We start from the raw sequence: 13,673 nt of genomic DNA on the forward strand, positions 1-13,673 counted from the left end.
GGTCTGCGCACCATGTGGGACCCTCGCCGGTGGCCGGGGATAGAACTGGTGCTGCAGAGGCTGCGGGCAGCTTTGCAGCCCAGCACTCAACTGCTGCACCACCGGAGAGGCACAGACTATCTTTTTAAATGGGAATTACCATATATTTTGATGCATATTTTTCTACTTAATAGCCTATAAATGTGTGAGATCTCTTTCTAAATTGAAACTTCTAATTCAGCTTCATTCTCTTTAATGATTATAGAGTACTCTGTTGTATAGAATTCTTCTGTGGGTGAATATTTAAATGGTCTCCTTTTTTTCCCTTCTCACATTGCACTTACAAACATTTCTGTATTGTCATAAATATCTGTACATATTGATACTGGTGTTTCTATAGGAGATATTCCTCAATGTGGGATTGTCAAATGTAAGCTTTGTAAATTTAAAATATTCATAGCTTTAATAAATTCTTTTTTTTTTTAAATAGACACTGGCAGATTATAATAGTAGTAAATAACTTCTTTTTTTAAAAATTAATTTATTTATACAAGCACTGGGTACAGTCAGAAGCACGGGAGCGTGAGAGAATTCACTAGAGCCAGACCAGGGAGCAGAACACGCAGACTGACGAAGTACACTGCTGAGAGGAGCAGCGGGCGGCAGGAGAGGTCTGCGCGCCATGTGGGACCCTCGCCTGGCGGCTGGGGATCAAACTGGCGCTGCAGAGGCTGCAGGCAGCTTTGCAACCCAGCGCTCAACTGCTGCGCCACCGGGGAGGCCCCTATAACAAATTCTTGCCATATTGTTTTTTCTTTCCAAATTTGTTTATTGTATAAAACTTAAAAAATATAAAAGTTGAGAAAATTGTATAATAAATCCATATGTACCCTTCTCATAGTTTTAGTAGTTATCAACCAACAACAAATCTTATTTCATCTAATTCTCTCACTGCCCATCCCTCCCTTTCATGGCTTCCTTAGCTAATTTTGAAGCAAATTCTAGACACTTTTATCATTTCATCCATAAACGCATCAATATTGCCTGTATTACTTCTGGGAAATTTTGTTTTGATTTAAAAATATTTGCTTCATATGGACTCCCAGGAGCTTGTTTATTGAATGAATCAAGGACTGCCTGTGTAGTTGGTCTGTGAAGTTGGTTTTCTAAGGTCATATCCAAAACCATATAATCAACATAGAAAAAACCTAACTTTTATTTCCATTCATTGTGTGGGGATGATGGGAAGGAGGGAAAGAAGAGGGGAAGCTGGACATACACTCAAATCAACCAAAATAATTTGCAAATTCTTGGGGTTAAGACTAAACAACAACAAAATTCCCTGTTTGTCTCACTGAATATTATTATCTGGTCTTTTATAAGACTTTGTCTAAAGTTTCTGACTCCCACGCCAAATGTAAAGAATAGACTCTACTATTAAGTAAGATCTCTTTTTTTTTGAGCTCATAAAATTTTTACATACAGTCTTAAGCTGAGTAAGGATCAATAAAAGCCTCAGGTGATCAATTTTTTTTCTGATTATGATACATGTTACGATAGCTGTGCTGCAAGTTTGCTAGTCTTTATATACTTTTGATGGGAGAAGTTCAAAATTGCATTTATTGAGAAGGATACTGGTGTATTTGTAATGGATGACATACTATGGCAAATACATTTTATAGTACACAGATTTTACACAATTTGTAAATACACAAAGTAAATACTTTTTTTTTTAACTGAGTGTGAGCAAAGTATTGTCCTTTAGAATAATGAGTCAGGCTTTGTTTTCCAACAGAAGACCATTCAGGTGGAGTAGGTAAATTGAGAAAATGGTGCTTGAATAAGTCCGGAGGAAGAAAATCTACGGGATTGTTTAGCTTGAACTTTAAAAAAATAACTTGTACTACCCCAGTGTGTGCGGGGTCCTTTCAGTAATACTTAGAATCATCTCTTTTCATATACAAAGTTCTGGCAGTTTATAAAACTGGGAAAACAGCCTCCCAAAAGTATGCCAGATATACAATGTCATCATCTCAGTTCTCAAATTCATGCTTTGGGAATCATGACCCAGAATTTGCCCTTGTTACCAGACTTTTTTTAAAAAGTCAGAAGTTTATGATAATTAAAAAATCTCTGGTGTCCTCTTTGCATTTTTATTTCCCATATCACTACAAAAACTTGGTCAGTTTAATTTTTGCTACATGGTGGTCCTTTTTACAGAGTGGTAAGACAAATCCCAAGTTGCTGAGACTCAATTATAAATTACAACAGTTTTTGAAAGCTGGAGTGGAGAAAAATTTCTCAAGATACTTGAAGCAGAGTTCTACAGGCTTCATCTCATTACAGTAAGTCACTAGATAGAATGACTTTGAAATTCCCTTATTCTCCTTGTTTTCCTTAGTTTACTAATTGTAAGACCAATCATGCATGGAGATTGCCTCTGGGATAGCTCTTTTAAGAGTTAAATGAAGGGGAAATAATCATTCTATCTGGTCCAGAAGTGAAGAGGGACTGTAAAATCCAGGTTGCTCTATACCCAAGCAGATTTGTTTCTGGTGTTACCATTTCACTTCATTAGGGTTTGTTCATATAATAAAATATTTTAAAGGTTATTTATTTTAAAGAATATATTATTCATGTCAATCTGTTGTCTCTAAAATAATTTGCTAGTAATCAGATCACTCCTTTCCCCATGGCTCTATGATAGGCTGCATCAGATACTTCTCTATCATTGTGTTCTTGTTCTCAGAGATATTAACTGCCAAAAATGGCATATTTTTATATGAAACCAGTTAATAAAAATCAAAAACAAGTAAATAAAAATTAAATTGATTTAGAAGCAAGTGAAGAGAATGAGTATGCAGTAGAATTCTTAAGCTAGTTTTTCTTTTCTGTCAAAGCAGCAGCATCCTGTTTGAAGAAAGCCAAGGGTCAGAGAACAACCTGCTGTTCTTTATCTGCTTGAAGCTGGAACTCTAGAGCGATATAGCTTTATTGCATAGTTAACTTGGAAAGATGAGGTTATAGGTTATGTACATATCTGGGAGGCTCTATGAACTTTATAGTCAGAACTTTATGAGCTTTATAGTCAAATGCCTGAAAGATTTCTTATTTACTATGAAAGTTCAGGTTTGGTCTAATTCTTTAGGTTGCTTTGTATAGTTGTGCAGGTTGTATAGTGCACTGCTGGGCCATAGCTAAGGTGGTACATTTAGAGTATAGACAAAGTAGATTTCTATATTGATTAGGACAATTTCCAGGAAGATGGCAGGCAAGTATTTTGAAGAGACGAATACCACATGGGAAAGTATAGTTCCTACTTTTAAGTATTAAAAAATTTCTTATAAAACTGAAAGAATTGGGCCTCCCGGATGGCGCAGAGGGTTGATCTCTGTTCTGTGAAGCTATCCGCAGCCTTTGCAGCGCGGGTTCAATCCAGGCTGGCCAGGGAGAAACCCACATGGTGCTGTAGACCTCTCCTGCCTGGCCCGCTTCTCCCCTCAGCAATGTCTTTGGTCTGTCTGCCTGTTCTGTGCCTGGCTCTTTCTGGTGAATTCTCTCACCCTCTCACGCCTATGACCTGTACTCCAGTTCTTGTGTAAATAAATAAATCTTTAAAAAAACCCTGAAAGAATACTTTTAAAAGTTGTATTTACAGAGATAAATATATTACCATCTCTTACTTCTATTATTTCTCCCACATTTTCCTTTCTTTAGTATTGGAGTATTTTTTTTTTTCTTCTCCTGCAGAAATGAGGTCATAAGTGAATTTACTATAGACGTGTTTTGGATTTTTATTTTTCATGTATTTAGTTTGTTCACAATATAACAACTCTGAAGCCTTAATCTGTGCATGCCATGTCGAGATGACTTAATGCTTGGATCCTGTTAATAGCGCCATTGTGTGTTGAATAAACCTCACATCTTTGCCAGAGGTTTGGGTATTAGTTGTGATTCTATCAGTATGTGGTCAGCTGGGATTCCAAGTTCACTTGTTATTGCTCAGAGTTTCCAGAAAGTTGTCCAGGGTAGCACTGGGCTTTTGATAGTATTTATCATCAGGAGCTATTGTTTCTAAAGTTGGGCTTGGAGGTTTTGTTACTGTTTTTGCATCAAGATTAGTCACAGTTCAGGTGGGGTTGCGGTTGTATTTCTGATATCATGAATACTCTTGAGGTTTTTATCCCCAAGTTTATCAGCAACAGCAGCAGGTGCTCTTGGTGGGGACACCTACATTGTGTGGCTTTATGTGGCACTAACAATACCTAGAGGGCTTTAAATTGACCTTTCAGGACACCAGATTTTGAGTTCATCTTAAACAGTGGTTTGTCAAATTTGAGCATGGATCAGAATCACCAGGATGTCTTAATATATAGACTGTGGGTTCAACCACCAGAGTTTCTAATTCAGTAGGTCTGGGGTTGGACCCGAGAATTTTCATTTCTAGTTTCAGATGATAATGATGGTGCTGGTTCAGGTATCACACTTTGAGAAGTACTCCTCAAATTTATTGTATTTTTCTTTAAATTTTTTAGTACCTTAAAGGAAATAGGTTCTGGTCTTTGAGAAAATTATCAGTCTTAGCATTCTTTTTTTCCTATGATGAAAAGGGATTTTTTTTTCCTTTCTGAAAACTATATATGTTTATTTCAGTTTTCTAACTGTTACAAGTTCTTATACCACATTTTTGATTGTATGTTTAATCATATTGTTATGCATTCCAAAAAATGGTATCTCTAGGTCAAAGGAGGTTTACATTTTTTTTTTTTAAAGATTTATTTATTTATTTATACAAGCACTGGATACAGTCAGAAGCGCGGGAGGGTGAGAGAATTCACCAGAGCCAGAGCGGGGAGCAGAGCAGGCAGAAGGACCAAGGTACACTGCTGAGGGGAGCAGCGGGCGGCAGGAGAGGTCTGCGCGCCATGTGGGACCCTCCTCTGGTGGCCGGGAGCAGCCGGGGATTGAACCGACGCTAGAGGCTGCGGGCAGCTTCGCAAACCAGCGCTCAACCGCTGCGCCACTGGGGAGGCCCAAAGGAGGTTTACATTTAAATTTTTGACACATACTACCAAATTGCCCTCTGGAAAGATAGAATGAATTGACACTTCCACTAACAGTGCCTATAAACTGAAGTGTGAACTTCCTTTACTCCCATCTTCTTATGATAGAAAATGTTTTCTCTAAGTGCAGAATGGCCCTTCTTGGGGCAAATAAATATGCGGTAGTACTGGAATTGATAGCAAGTCCTTAGCACTATGTCCTTACATTTCATCGTAGTTCTGGTAAGATTATTGAGTCTTTGTGAGCTTCAAATTGCTGGGCATATAGCTTTATTTTTTTCGGATGACAGTTACATTATTTGTCCTTCATTCAAGTTTTGTTGAAAGTTTCTGAAAAAGGCCTTCATGGCAGTCAACATAGTTCTTTAGAATCATCTGGTGACAAGTTAAACAACTAAAAATATCTTGAAACTTTAGGGTGTAAAGGAAACCTTTAGAATAAAAGTCAAACCATCTCTTCAGTGATGTAATTTATTTTTTGCTGGTTGCACAGTCACCCTCTTTAAGCATGTTTATTTATAAATTATATGGAGGTATTAAAATATTTAAATATTATACACAGAAAAATAGAAATTAGAAAGGATGAGATTAAGATATTAGGAGTAGAGATGCTAATGTTTCTTTCTGTTCCTCTATAGAACAGAATCTATGTGGGCTTATCTCTTAAGCATAGTTTTTTATAGCGCACAAGGGACTTCTTGATTTGAGGCATATATCTGAACTGAAACTTCATACATATCACAGCCCTACTAATCCCAAATACTTATTTTGATAGTTTGTTTCTGAGCCCTATAATGCACTTTACATTTCTTTCTCAACTTTGAAAAACAAGTTTCTTGTAATCACTATAATGGAGAAAAAGAAAGAGGAGGGCATTATTTACTTTTAGGTATATGGAAGAATTCTAATATTTAATATCATTGCTAGAACATATATTACTGACTTTAGACCCAGTTCTATTCAGAAACTTGAGTGTCTGTAGAAGATATCATAGAAACAATCTTTTCTGATTTCTCTTTATTAAATAAATCTCAGTGTAATACGTAGTTAAGAACCCAATCCTAGACCCTGGGGTTAGATTATTTGGAGTTAATTTCTGACTCTTGTTACTTATTCACTGTGTGATCTTGGGTGAGTTACTTTGCCTCCCTGTGCATTACTTTTCTCATCTGTAAAATGGGGCTTATGAGGACATCCATCTTATGAGGCTGTTGTGAGAAATGATGTCTAACTTTTCAAAGTTGGTGCTCAGTGCTTTCACCAAATTTTGCTTTTCATTCATTATTACTAATTGTCAATGTGTTATAATAAAGCAATTTTAAATTGTTTAAAATTTAAATTAAAACTTAAAATTTTAGTTTACTTATGCATCAACCACAAGATATTTTGATATTTTATGACAGCCTGACTGGCATTTTTCTGGAGTCCTACTGCTTAGGTGTGAACCCTGACTTTGTTACTTACTAGCTGTGTCAACTTAGTTAAATAAATTTATGTTTGTCTCTGGTTACTGATTATTTAAATGAGTGATATTAATAGTGCCTAGCTCATAAAATTGTTATCAAAACTAAATGAATTGTTACATGTATAGAGCTTAGAAGAATGACTGAATGTAGTGAGCGATCAGTAAAAAGTATACATTTTCTTCTTTATAGATACTTAAAAATGCATTTGTAAATTTTGATTTTAAAAATAATTTTTTTTCATAAATTGCTTTCATGTTTTTATTTGGTTGTATTTATAATCTTTTAATGTCTTGACAGTATATTATTTTGAGATATTAAAGACTAAACAATAGTATCTCACTTCTATGTTAGAATAAGCAGTTTTGTTTTGCTTGTTCCATTTTTCAAAAAGAAAAGCTTATTCTTTAAACATTTCAAAAAGGATTTTTCATCTGGGCATTAAATGCATTTATTTGAACATTAAAAAACAATTTTAAACCTTAATTTAGAATACATATCATATGGTACTGAACTTCATGCCAAATTGCCACATGAAATAATACCTGGAAGTAAATTCATTGTTATTTTTATCTCATATTACTGTCAACTTTTTTCTTGTTACCTGGTTACACAGGTACTTATGTTATTGAGCTTTTAGTGAACTTTATAACCAATGGTGCATTATATAATCCATCATCTACATATTTTCATGAATGTTGTGATGTTGCTTTGGCCTGTGTTCTCTGTCTTTTGTGACTAGTTTTTAAAATTGAAGACAAAAATATGTATGATGGGAACTGTTTTATTTAGTTACTATTTGCTGAAATATTTATTATGGTTATTGGAGATCAAATATATAAAAAAGGCAAAATTAGAAAATCTAAACTGCGATCACTATATATCTACTTGTTTTTTCTTTGAATTTTAGAATCTGCTTTGGTGTCTCATAAATACATAGGTTTTTAGCAGTTTGGGTATATTTTGATCTGTGATTTAGCATGTCACTATTTTAAGTGTGGATCTGAGTTTAATTAAAAAAATAATTTTCATATACTTTTCCAATTTGAAATTGGCTAAGGTGAGTTACTTTATGATAAAGCTTAAGAATTATAAAAATCAGGTGCATTTTTTTTTCTTAGATCTGTAGTTAGAATTCTCATCTTTTATGTTTATCTTTTCCAACATGTAAATTTTTTGGGGTGGAAAAGACAAAATTTACTTTTATTGTCTTTATAGGTATCCTTTTTTATTTAATTGTTTGATCTATAAAAATTTCTTAAATATCCACTATGTCAATTACTACGTGAATCCCAAGGGATACAAAGATAAAACTAGGAGAAAATAGTTTCTTGGGAATTTCTTTGGCAGCGTACTCAGATTCTTAATTGGAAAAATAATATTTAAGTAAATTTTCCATAATGTCAAATGTTTTTCTTTTCAAGGAGAACTACTTCACAAAGTTTTAGAAATATGGGAAGTGAAATAGTTGTATCATCTTTTTTGTGAGTGGTTGATTTTTTTTTCTGTTGGGAGTGGGGGGAGGGATGAAACAAAATAATCCATATGCTCATAATTACTAAAGCTGGGTAATAGGTGCCTGGTGAAGATTCAGTTAATCTAGAACTTGATCACATGAAATAATTGTTTTGGCAGATATTTTGATCCAGTTTAACGTTAAATATATATAAGCTTAATTTGTGGTAAATTTATTCTTTGTGATTTATCACTTGATTCAGTTTGTATTTCAGTAAAATTAATGTTACTTCTAGGTGAATACTGAGATGGGAAAACACATTATTAAAATCCAATGTAGAAATGATATGTTACTTATAATTAAGCATTTTTTTTTCTTTTCAATATACAGAATATATCAAGATTTTTTTTCTGGTGTTTTCTAGGTAATAAATTTTCCATTATGCAAATGTTTAAACATGCGTAGAAGGAGATAGACTAGTCTAATAAATCTCCTCCTCTCCCCCCCCTCCTATGTTGTTATCTGTTTAGTTCATAAAGGAAGGATGAAGGGGAGTCTGGCTTAATTTTGCTGGACAGTACAAATGTTCAGGTAGGCAATGCAATCTATCATCCTGATGCCCTAATCCATAGTCAAAAGAGGTTAGATGATAGTTTTAAGAGCTCTGTTCAGAGGGCCTCCCTGGTGGTGCAAGAGGTTAAGCAGTCCACACTATGAAGCAGTCCATAGCCTCTGCAGCATGAGTTTGATCTCCGGCCTGCCAGGGAGCAACCCACATGGCACAGCAGACCTCTCCTGACTCGCCCGCTGCTCCCCTTAGCCGTGTACATCCATCAATCTGCCTGTTCTGTTCCCCACTCTATCTCTGGTGAATCCTCTCACCCCCACATCTCTGGCCTGTACCCCAACTCTTGTATGCGTAAATAAATCTTAAAAAAAGAGCTCTGTTCAGAGAGTAGGTATTAAAGATAAGGGTGTACGTAGTATCCTTGAAGCTTATTTCAAACTGTCCACTTCATGTTAGATAGTAAACTGAGGTTCAGAGAGGTGAGGTAGATTGAGGTCACAATGTTTGGGGTGGTTGGAGAGTGGGTTTTTAGATTCTATAACTCAAATCTGGTAATTTTTCTCAACTTTCGCTGTTGGCAAAGTATGTTATTTTGGCATTATGTTGCATGACTTTCAGTTTATAATTTTTCATAGTGATGCTGTATTGGAATGATTTCATGATAGTTCTTGAATTTGTGTTTGTTACTTTAGTCTTTCCCATCCAATGTATATCCAACTTAGTCCCTCCTCTTATACAAGATCCAAATTTTAGACCCATGCATCATTATTCTGCTTTTGTATTCTTCTGTATAGAAACAGTCTCTTGTCTTTTCATTAACTTTTTTTCTTCATTGAACTGAAAAATAATGGGAAGATCTTTATGTCTAGTTGGAGTATCTTCCTTTTCTGAGGAGATTGAAGAAAAGGGGACATTTTTGTCAGGAACAGGCAGTGGAATAGCAAGAAACTGAGAAATATTTTGTAAACATCTTTTCCCATGTCCCTTTAGTAAATTACCCTTGCTGAGAAAGAGAACCAAACTAATGCTGCTTGGTTAGCATGGGAAGTGGTGAACCTAAGAAAAGGGCCTCAGACGTGATGATCCCAGTTTTGGGGTTTCAGGAGAAGCTATTCCTTGACTCTGACTTCACTTCTTCCATTCTTTGTATCTAAAGTCCCCTCCCTCAATTAGAAGTCCTCCCAGAAGCTTAATTTATCTACTTTGAACCTCTCCTCCTGAGAAGTAGTTTAACCTGAGGTATATTTGTACAGCATTAACTATGCTCTTTTGGGAATTTGTGATATAACCTTATTCCCTCTTGATAAATTATCTCCTCTTTCTTGGGTGCTCTCCTCCTGTGGTCTAAGTGAAATTGCTGCTGGTTGCAAATTGAACTAGTTGTCTCCTGTGGCAATAGAGACCAGTGGGTATGCTTGAGAGATCTCTTCTTCTACATCTTGACTATACAGAGTAGCATATAGGTTATGTCAGCTAGAGGGCCTATGTGCACTGGTGGTATCAACATTTATTGGCTAGGAAGAAGTTTTTGGATCAGGATCCTGGGCAGATGCTTGGTGAAGGGAAGGAATACAGATGTGAAGATGATTTTTTGTTAAAAATTTAACAAATTTTTCATTTGTTAAATGAAAAATTATTTATGTATTTTTAAATTGAGGTAACATTGGTTTACAACACTGTATTATCATTTTAGGAGTACAGGTTCACATCTAGGAGTACAGGTTCAAATGTGTGTTACCATATCACTCCTACACCAAAGTGCGAGTGATTCTCCGCCAGCAGTCCTCTGGATACCTTCCATCCTTTGCTCCATCCCACTCCTCCTGGTAACCTCAGTTCTGCGGTCAGAATCTGAGGAATTTAAACAGATAATTACTTGGTGTCTAATATATGTTCAGGATAGAAAGATGTATAAAATGGTCACAGTTCTTGAATTGCTGAGATGAAAATAGACATATGGAGCAATGGAACAGAATTGAAAGCTCATAAAAATTACACATATATATCAATAATATCATAACATAGAAGCCATGACCATACAATGAGGAGAGTCTCTTTAACAGGTGATACTAGGAAAACTGGATGGCCACATGTAAAAGAATGAAGTGGGGATCACTCCCTAACTCCAAGCACAAAAATAAATTAAAAATCTTAGATATAGGATCACAAATGAAAGAGGAAAAATCACAACAGACACAGCAGAAATCAAAATAATCAGAAAACTACTATGAACAGTTATATGCAAACAAGCTCAACAACCTAGAAGAGATAGACAAATTCCTACAACTCTACAATCACCCAAAGCTAGATAAAGAAGATGTAGAACACCAAAACAGACCAATTACAAGCAGTGAAATTGAAATGGTAATTAAAACCCTCCCCAAAAACAAAAGCTCAGAACCAGATGAATTTACAAATGAATTCTGTCAAACATTCAGAAACAAATTAGTGCCTATCCCTCATAAACTCTTTCAAAAAGTTGAAAAGGGATAATATCAAACACATTCTACGAAGCCAACACTACACTAATACCAAAACTGAACAAGGACAACACACAAAAAGAAAACTATAGGCCAATCTCTCTAATGAACACTGGTGCAAAAATCCTCAGTAAAATTTCAACTATCAGAATCCAACAATGTATCCATAAGCTAATTCACCACGACCAAGTAGGATTTATTCCAGGGACACAGGATGGTTCAACATCCGAAAATCAATCAATGTAATCCAACACATCAACAAAAAGAAATATAAAAACCATATGATAATATCAATAGATGCTGAGAAAGCTTTTGACAAAGTACAATACCCATTTATGATAAAGGCCCTTGAAATCCTCGGGATACACGGAACATACCTCAACATCATAAAGGCCATATATGACAAGCCCATAGCCAATATCATTCTCAATGGTGAAAAGCTGAAAGCATTTCCATGAAGATCTGGAACAAGACAAGGATGTCCACTCTCACCACTGCTTTTCAATATAATACTGGAAGTCCTAGCCAGAGCAATAAGACAAGAGAAAGACATACAAGGAATCCAGATAGGAAAAGAAGAAGTCAAACTATCACTATTTGCAGATGATATGATAATAATATACATAGAGAACCCCAAAAACTCCACAGAAAAACTAATTCAACTCATCAATCAGTTTAGTAAAGTGGCAGGATACAAAATCAACACACAAAAATCAGTAGCCTTCCTATACACAAACAATAAATCTGAAGAAGAAGAAATCAAGAAAACTGTCCCTTTTAATATTGAAACAAAAAAAAAAAAAAATCAAATGCTCGGGAATAAACCTAACAAGAGGTAAAGGACCTATACAAAGAAAACTATAAAACACTGTTAAAAGAAATAGAAGACACAAAGAAATGGAAAGACATCCCCTGCTCATGGATTGGAAGAATTAACATTATCAAATGGCCATCCTACCAAAAGCAATTTACAGATTCAATGCTATTCCAATAAAAATTTCAATGACATTCTTCAAAGAAATAGAACAAATATTGATGAAATTCATATGGAGCCACTAAAAACCCCAAATAGCCAAAGCTAGCTCTCCTGAAAAAAAAAAGAAAGGGAATGGAGGCATCACACTCCCCAATTTCAAACTATACTACAAAGCCATAATAATCAAAACTGCATGGTATTGGAACAAGAACAGACACATGTACCAATGGAACCAAATAGAAAATCCAGAAATAAACCCACAGATTTACAGTCAACTAATCTTTGACAAAGCAGCAAAGAATATGCCCTGGAGCAAAGAAAGTTTGTTAAATAAATGGTGCTGGGAAAACTGGGTTGCTACATGCAAAAGAATGAAGGTTGTTTGCTACCTCACACCATGCACAAAAACCAACTCAAAATGGGTTAAAGAACTAGAAGGAAATATAGGCAAAACACTACATGACATGCACCTCAAAAACTTCTTTACAAACATGTCACCCAAAGCAGTGATAGTGAAGGCAAAAATAAACAGCTGGGACTACATCAAATCAAAGAGATTCTGCACAGCAAAAGAGACAATAACCAAAACAAAGAGAAACCCCACCAACTGGGAGAAAATTTTTGCACACAACACTAATGCTAAGGGACTGATCACAAAAATTTACAAAGAGCTGATGGGACTCAACAAAAACAAAGTAAATAATCCAGTTAAAAAATGGGCAGAAGAGCTAAAAAGAAACTTCTCCAAAGAGGAAATGCAAATGGCCAGCAGGCATATGAAAAAATGTTCAACATAAATTGTAATCAGGGAAATGCAAATCAAAACTACCATGAGATACCATCTCACACCAGTGAGAATGGCACATATTAAAAAAACTAGCAACAACAAATGTTGGCGAGGATGTGGAGAAAAAGGAACTCTCCTGCACTGCTGGTGGGAGTGCAAACTGGTCCAACCACTATGGAAAGCTGTGTGGTGATTCCTCAACCTACTACAGATAGAACTTCCATATGATCCAGCAATTCCACTCCGAGGTATTTACCCAAAGGACATAGAAACATTAATTCAAAAGGGCACCTGCACCCCTATGTTTATAACAGCACTATTTACAATAGCTAAGCTATGGAAACAACCCAAATGCCCCCAAATAGATGACTGGATCAAGAAGATGTGGTACATATACACAATGGAATATTACTCAGCAATCCAAAAAGATAAACTCATACAATTTGCGGCAACATGGATGGAGCTGGAAGGGATCATGCTCAGCGAAATAAGCCAGAAAGAAAAAGAAAAATACCAGATGGCCTCACTTATAACAGGAATTTAGAAAACCTAAATAAGGGACCAGGAAAAAGACTAATTATAATAAGGTAAAAATCAATATCAACAAGCAACTGTAGACCAGAGACACTCTACTGGGGTGTGGGGAGGGAGGAGAGGAGGGATTAGGGTCAAAATAATGGGTATGGGAATTGTATGGGGAATATAACCAAAATGAAAATGCATACATTGTGCAAAAATGAAAAATGATGGAAGAATTACATAAAATAATAATAATAATAAAATAAAAGTCTTAGGTATAAGACCTGCAACACCCCCCTCCCCCCACACACTAAAGGGAATACAAGCAAAAACAAACATTTGAAATTACCTCTAATTAAGAAGCTTTTTACACAGTGAAATA

At 35.5% G+C, this 13,673-nt stretch overlaps 1 protein-coding gene across 2 annotated transcripts in view; it reads left to right on the forward strand.

The window, feature by feature from the left end:
- The window catches only part of EXOC6B (exocyst complex component 6B), a gene marked incomplete at both ends in the record, with an annotated part of 577,226 nt that overhangs the window by 17,634 nt on the left and 545,919 nt on the right, over nucleotides 1–13,673 (forward strand). The gene's annotated exons all lie outside the window — the stretch shown is intronic.

Source organism: Talpa europaea (genome assembly GCF_964194135.1).
Source record: "Talpa europaea genome assembly, chromosome: 6".
Lineage (NCBI taxonomy): Eukaryota > Metazoa > Chordata > Mammalia > Eulipotyphla > Talpidae > Talpa > Talpa europaea.